A 7,373-nucleotide genomic window follows, 5' to 3' on the forward strand; every position below is an offset into this window, starting at 1 on the left:
TTTTGGAGTCTTGAAGCTGCCAGTACTACATTCTGTCTCTGGAAGAGACAAGCTGAAAAATTTTTAGCATGGTGGGTTGTTCTTCCTATTGTGACACTGTTGGGAGTGATCACTTAAAGCCACCAAAATATCCTACGTCCAAGGAACAAAAAGAGCCATTGATGATACAATATTTTTGCTGTCTGGTTTCAGATGCTCGTTTGAGCAATGAACAATTCATCTATTTGGCTCTTGGATTCTGAGCTTTTCAAGAATGTAGATATATTCAAACAGTATAAAAAAAGTCTAAAGTGGACTCTGAGAGTTTATTCAGAGCATACCCACCCACTCTGCCCCCATGTCATGCCTATGTTTCTCATTCATTCAGTCTGTTCTTCAAGATCTCTGGTGGTGGACTCTCTCTTCCAAAACCTCCTCAAGCAGGCTATTTCTCTAGCTTAAAATTTCTACTTTTGTAAAGCTGTTCCTGATCACTAATCAAGATCCTTCCTGCTGCATCAGAAGCCCATACATTTAGTCCTATCCACCATGGGCACAAGGAACAGATTGTCCCTTTTCTCTTTGCAACAGATTTTAATCTGGTTTTAACTTTTTAAATTCCTTCTCAATCTTGTTCTTAGGGTAAACAGCATTGAGAGCCCTACTAAAATAAAATATATGACAAGTGCTTGGTATATCCTATCCAAGGGGCCTGTCACTTTACTATAAAAGGAAATGAGATTGGTTTGACATGAGTTGTTCTTGAAAAATCGGTGTTAGTTCTTTTCTTATTATTATCTTTGAAGTACTTACAAATAGGTTGCTTGATTACTTTCTCCAGAAATTTTCTGGAGATCTCTTTCTCCCCCTTTCCAGAAATGAATTTTGATTATTGCTTTAATTTAAATTCAGCTTTGGCTTGTGTTCATATATTATGCAAAAGAAAAAAAACAACCTGTGAATAAATTAGGTGGCTTAGTTCATTTTTCTCATAATGTAGTGTTCTGAAGTCTCTGTCGTTGGTACTTACATTCTCATTGCTTCTTAGGGAATTTTTAATTTTGAAGTTCTCCCATATCCATCTATCCAAGCAAGTAGGTTGTGTGTTTTGTCTGTCAAGATGCCTCCAGTACTTGACTGCACTGAGAACATTATTTCAGTGTTAAAGCTTTTCATTCTTCCCTTGTTTTAAAAATTTGTTTGATTGAGATATTATGTTTTTTATTTACATGCAGTATGTCTTTGCTTGCAAGCTTCATTGTTTGGAAATACAGCGTGATAGTCTATAAATAAAATTAAGTGGGATGAGGTAACACACTGAGTAATTCAAGACTTCTGCTTTTTAGCCAAGGGGAATATAAAAGGTTGGTCTAACACCTAAGAAGATAATCTTTTTTGAGAGTATAGTCAGTCCAAGTGCAGATAATGGTTGTCTGTTCCTTTACCTGTTCCTTTACCTGTTCCTTCTCCTTCTCCTTCTCCTTCTCCTTCTCCTTTTTTTTTTTTCCTTTTTTTTCTTCCCCCACCCCCCCGTATTTGTTTTAATAAATGCTAAGGGCATTGTTGGAACTAACTTTTTGGAAACAAAGTTATCAAACCTCTGCTTTGGATTTTTGTTAGTTTGGTTGGTTGGGTTTTTTTTTGGCCTGCTAACCCATTAAAAGAAATTAATCAATTACTGTTGGTTCTACTATTGGTGTTCGAACCAGCCATATTTACCATTCAGTTAACTAAATAAAAAAAAACCCATTGGCTTAATATTTGGCAAAACTCAGCTTCAAAAGAATCCTATGGGTGGGATCAGATCAGATAAAATTTGGCAGCACGCATTTCAGATTCACAGTATTTCCATATCCAGGAACCGTGCGTCAGTTCCTGAGAGTTTCCTGTTCAATTAAAGTATGTTCTGGCTCTGAAGCTGAAGATCTTGAACAAAACCCTAGGAAATCAGACTTTCTCAGTTCTTTGTGGATAGCAGCAGCTCTTTTATATAGGATCAGAGGAATTTTGTAGTGGTCTTGGCCGGAATTTTCCTCTCGCCGTGCCAGGTCATGGTCACACTTTGACTGTGCTCTGTGGAGAAGGACTGGAATCCTCTGGAATACGTCCCACTGTAGAAATGAAAGATGTTATTAACAGCAAGATTGAATATCATGAAGAAGAAAAGGCTTCCTGTGTTTAGGGCTATGAGGAAACAGGATGTGAGATAATTAGCCATAATTTATAATATATAACCATATTGTTTCCTCAGCAAGAAATAGGATGGGTGTTATCCTGTCACGGAGACACCATTCTTTAATTATTCCAAGAGTTCCCATGAGCATCTTGCAAATATTCTAGCAGCGAGCTGTGACCAACCACATTTATTCACAGTCTTAAGACAAAAAATGCTTGGAGCTTTTAACACCAGCATATAGTATGTGCATATCTTGCAATTTCTAACGAAAACCCAACAGCGCGCTCCCTAGCAAAAATAGCCTGCATTCTTTTCTTGTTCCAAGTTTTCTGATTTTTGGGTTGGTGACCTGTCTAACTAATTTAGGGCATTGGGCTTAAGCTGAACCACGTTATGCAATGGTCCTCTTCGCCACCCTGAACAGGCTTACTGGTTTCACTCAAACTTGCTGTAACAGGTTGTGATAAATATTATTGAAAGTGCTGGGTGTGACTGCCACCCTTCATCGTAAAAGAGCTATAGGAGATAGCTAACTGAAAGCCAAGTTAAGCCCAAATCAAAGGCACACACAGGCTTGAACTCTTTGGGCAGAAGGGTTTTGGGAGTGTGTGTGTGACAGAGCGAGAGGCAGGTGAGAGGGAGCAGAGTTAACCAGTAACGCCAAGAAAAAAATAAGGATACACCTGAAATATTTAGGGAAACAGAGTCTTTTAAATTTGTGCAAATAACCAGAATAAGCAAAAATATGAGGAAAGTTTCCTTACTTCTCTACCAACCTCTTCTCACACCGAGCTGTAGGATCTCACCCTGCTAGCTGCCTGCTTCCATCACGTGGCGTAGTGGTGTATAACATACATGAGTTGACCACACACATGCGCTTCACAAATGCTTGGGACAAACTCAGCATGAAACACACACACAAGCCGTAGGTTGTGAGGCTACAGCATGTACAAGGAGCTGGTGGCACTTAATGAGCTACAGCTGTGAATTGCATCTTTCAGCCTGTAACTGTGGTTATGATTACTTGCAGATACCGCCCAAGGATGTGCTACATGATTGCAGCTGCATAGGTCACTCCTTCAAAAACCTTGTAGTCTCAAAAGACTGAGGAATGGCAAAAAAACCAATATCCATTTCTGCTTTTTCATACTTTTATTTCTAAAAGCACTAGTTTATGTTTTGTATTTCTCATTTCTTGATTTTTTTTTGCCTTTTTCTCTGCATATTATTTACTTTAATAGTGGCTAATTAGTGTTTTTAAGATAGATCAGTGCTAATTGGTAGTTAATTGATAAATCAGTGCTTTATGATTTACTGTTTTCTAAATATGCAGCTTGGCAAGACTCAGCTTTTGATACCTCCTTCTCAGCCAACACTGAAAGTGTTCCTGGTTCTCAGCCTCAGCCTGTGCCTGCTGTAGGTTCAGCCATCTACTTGAGAAACTCTTTGCTATAATTCTCTTGATATAGAAAGTATATAAATGAAAAGAATTTTTACTTTTCCCATGTAGCACCAGGAAAAAGAACATTTAAAATTATACACTGAATGTTTAAAAGACTGATTCTTAAAGAACTCCGTGTGAGGTCTCATTTTTTCTTGCCTTGTGACATAGGAATAAACCCATTAATGTTCTTGATTTATGAGGGGATGGGTAAACCGCACCTTTCTGGTGTATTTTACAATATTTCAACTAAAGCATTTGTTAGCTGCTAATTCATCAGTTTGACTTCTTTATCTCATGTCTTTATTACAAACAGGTAATAAATTAGGCATACTTGGATGTTATTGAGGAACTGAAGGAATCCTATGAAATTAAACCTTTCTGAGGCCTGTCACATAGTTGCATTGATTGGTACTTTGTTATTTGCATGTTGACTCCTGATTTTTACCACACAGCTGGACTCCATAGCTGAAGGTATTGCTCCTCTTGCATACCAGCACTCTCTTAACATCAATAAATGTATAAATGAGCATTCCTTCCCTATCTTTTTTTCTTCTTTTTGTTTACCCTAAGGGATGAAAACATCTCATCTATCAAGAGCATATGCAGTCTGAGCCATACTGGAGAATACCATAACACTACAATTTAATAGCTTTGTTTAACTTGAATCAATATTTTTGTACTCATATGAATATCTAAAAGATTTTGTTTTTTATACAGATGCAAAAGGTCCGTTAGTTGATTCTTTACATGACAAATAATGGCAGATGGATTTGTCTGACCTTCTTCCTTATTTAACCTCAAGATGTTAGGTACACTCTTTGGCCTTTGCTGCTTCTACTATAAAAGTGCCCCATGTATTTCATGAATCTTTAGCACAGACTTACTTTCTCTAAAGTATTGATTAACTATTGCAGTTCAAAGGTGTTCAGAAAAAAAATAATAAAAATCTGGCTTGAAATCTTTTTCTTTTTCTTCCTCAATTGTCCAACTTTTTGAGTCTTGCAGTGTCATTTGCCCTTCCTTGAAGTTTTGAATGCACCAGACTTCTCCAAATTTCCTGCAGTTGCCAGTCCTCCTGTTGAGGAATTCTGTATCTGTAACTCACTGGCAGTAACTGATGGAAGAACAGGAGTCTCTGAAATCCAACCTACCATGCCGTCTAGACGTGATCCAAGAGCAGTTAAAGAACCTGCTGCAGAACAGTGTCTCCAGAAAATGTCTGTCTGTTCATGCCGAGACATTACCTTCCCCTCTTGTCTAATCTGCCCTCTCCTGAAGGTTTCCCTTTCAGGAAAAAAAAAGCCACCCCGCAACAAATCAATAGATAAATCCCAAACTGATGGTTCTTTACATTAATAGGCTATGCGGTTTGAAACGTTGATTCTGCTGCCTGTTATGAAGTGGTAACCATCAGCAAAAGGGAAAAGCAGATAAACAGAGATGGTAATAGCCTCTTTGATTGCTCCACATGAGTCAGACAAGCTTGTTGGAAAATACCTGGAGGGTGCAGGATGCAATCCACATTCGCTTTTGGTAGTCGATAGCGTTGGTGAGATGGTGACAAGGAAAGACGATTCTACTTCATTGTTTCTCCTTTGAGATGGCTCATTGCATCTTTTCCGTAAGTCTGAGTCTGCCTAGTCAGTTTGTTGATGCCATGTTGTTGGTTGCATGGATCTTCCACACGGAAGGCAGAAAACAGAACTGTAGTTCAGTGTCACACAGCTGGAAAGAGGAGTTGCTCTGAGGCAGTGGCTCTCGGGCCGGGCACCTTCTCAGCAGACTTTCAGACTGTTTCTTCTATTAACTTCTATTAACTAGTTTTGGAGTTGCATATATTTCTCCAAATGCATTCTTTAAATGCATTCAGCAAATATCAGGTCCTAAGCACAACAAGGAATAATCCAAACGGCTAAAATAAGAACAAAGCTTGGCCATAACTTAAAAAAAAATATCATTCCAGACTTCAGATTATTTGCTGTATAGCTCACATGAATTGCATCGATGCCAACATCACCGTCATCAGCTTTTCCAAACAGTCATTTAGCTTTGTATTATTGTCACATACTTCATGTTGGTAACATAATTTGGACATTAGTGATTTACTGCACCCAAACTGAGCGAAGTTATTACAGTCCCTAGGCAATAATCCCCAGCTGATCACCCAGGAACAGCAGTGGAGTCACCCACGAGGTTGCTAGCTAATGGTCCAATACAAACTGAAGTGCTGTTAGCTATCTGATAAACACATTTTTCATAGCAGACTCGCTAATAAGGGCACCACTAAAAAGAACATCCCTTAATCATATATAATACTGCTGGTGTATTTTTAGAGCATAATAAACAATCTTTTTACCCAAAACAAGAATTAAGCATCCACTCTACTAAAAGTACACCCCACTTGATACACTCTAAGAATAGCAGTACAGTATGTTCAAAAGTCTGTTGAAATAAATAAGTTCTGGCACTTCCCCCAAAATAACACTTCAATGAGCCTCTGCTTGTCTGCAGCTGCTGGGGTTGACATTATGGGAGAAGGCAGCTAGGTGGAGGAGTTGTTAATGTTATGGAGCTCAAGCTAATGCAGCTGCCGGCCGGGCTGGACTGGAGGAGGTGCTTAGCTTTATGTGCCGGGGAGTGTTTTGTCGAATCATGGAGATTATGCACAGGATATAAAATTAAGCACCTATGTAATTATTTCCTCGGTGCATCATCATGTACCTCAGGGTTTTTCTCCGCTGTTTTGTTTTATTTTGTTCTCCTATGGTTACATTCAAAAATTATTTTCAGCAGTTAAGCTAGGATTTTTTCCAGTGGGGCTTTTTCCACCTGAAGTTTCTTAGTCCTTTGAATTTCAAATGCTGAAAGAAAATCTAACCAAAGCTGTAGGCAATTTCATACCTGTAAAAGATAACTAAAAATAGTGAAGTAAACCTTCCCGATGAGAGGAAATCAGTGAGTTGGGCACCATCTGATGCCCCCTCTGCTGCAGTCTTGGGGCCCACGAGCCATGGGGCACACTGTGTGCTGTGGGGTCTCCATCCCTGCTGCTCTCAGCTCTGTGTGGGGCAACAGCAGAACTGACACAATGTGAATCTCTCACCCAAGCAAATCTCATGGGACACAGAGGTGAAAGACAAGTTTTGGAGTAATGTCTGAAAGGCAAAGCCATCATCTCTTCAGTGGACCCAGGAGATAAAAAGAGTGACTGGGTTGTAAACATGACGCAATGTCAAAAATCAAGAGGGATCTGAACTATCAAACTCAATTAGCCAGCTGTCAAAAGAACCAACACTGTCTTCATTATCTTCTTCCCCCAACACCTCGCTGTTAGCACAGGCCTATTTAGGTGGAGAGCCTGCAGTTAGCTGCCCACAGCAACTCCTTAGTGAACCATTGCCCTTCACAGGCAGTGTGTGCTTTTTACACTGGATATATCCTTGTGGCCTGTACAGTGTGATTGTGTATCCATTTGTTTATCAGACAGAATTCACAGAATCACAGAAGGGTTGAGGTTGGAAGGCACCTCTGGAGGTCATGTAGGTCATACTCCCCCCTGCTCAGGCAGGGACACCTAGAGCTGGTTGCCCAGGATGATGTCCAAATGGCTTTTGAATATCTCCAAGGCTGGAGACTCCCTGGGCAACCCGTGCCAGTTGCTTGGTCACCTGTCACAGTGAAAAAGTGTTTCCTGCTGTTCAGAGGGAACCTCCTGTGTTTCCATTTATGCCCATTGCCCAGAGTCCTGTCTGTGGGCATGACTGAAAAAGAGCC

Source organism: Larus michahellis, chromosome 1, assembly GCF_964199755.1.
Source record: "Larus michahellis chromosome 1, bLarMic1.1, whole genome shotgun sequence".
NCBI classification, from domain to species: domain Eukaryota; kingdom Metazoa; phylum Chordata; class Aves; order Charadriiformes; family Laridae; genus Larus; species Larus michahellis.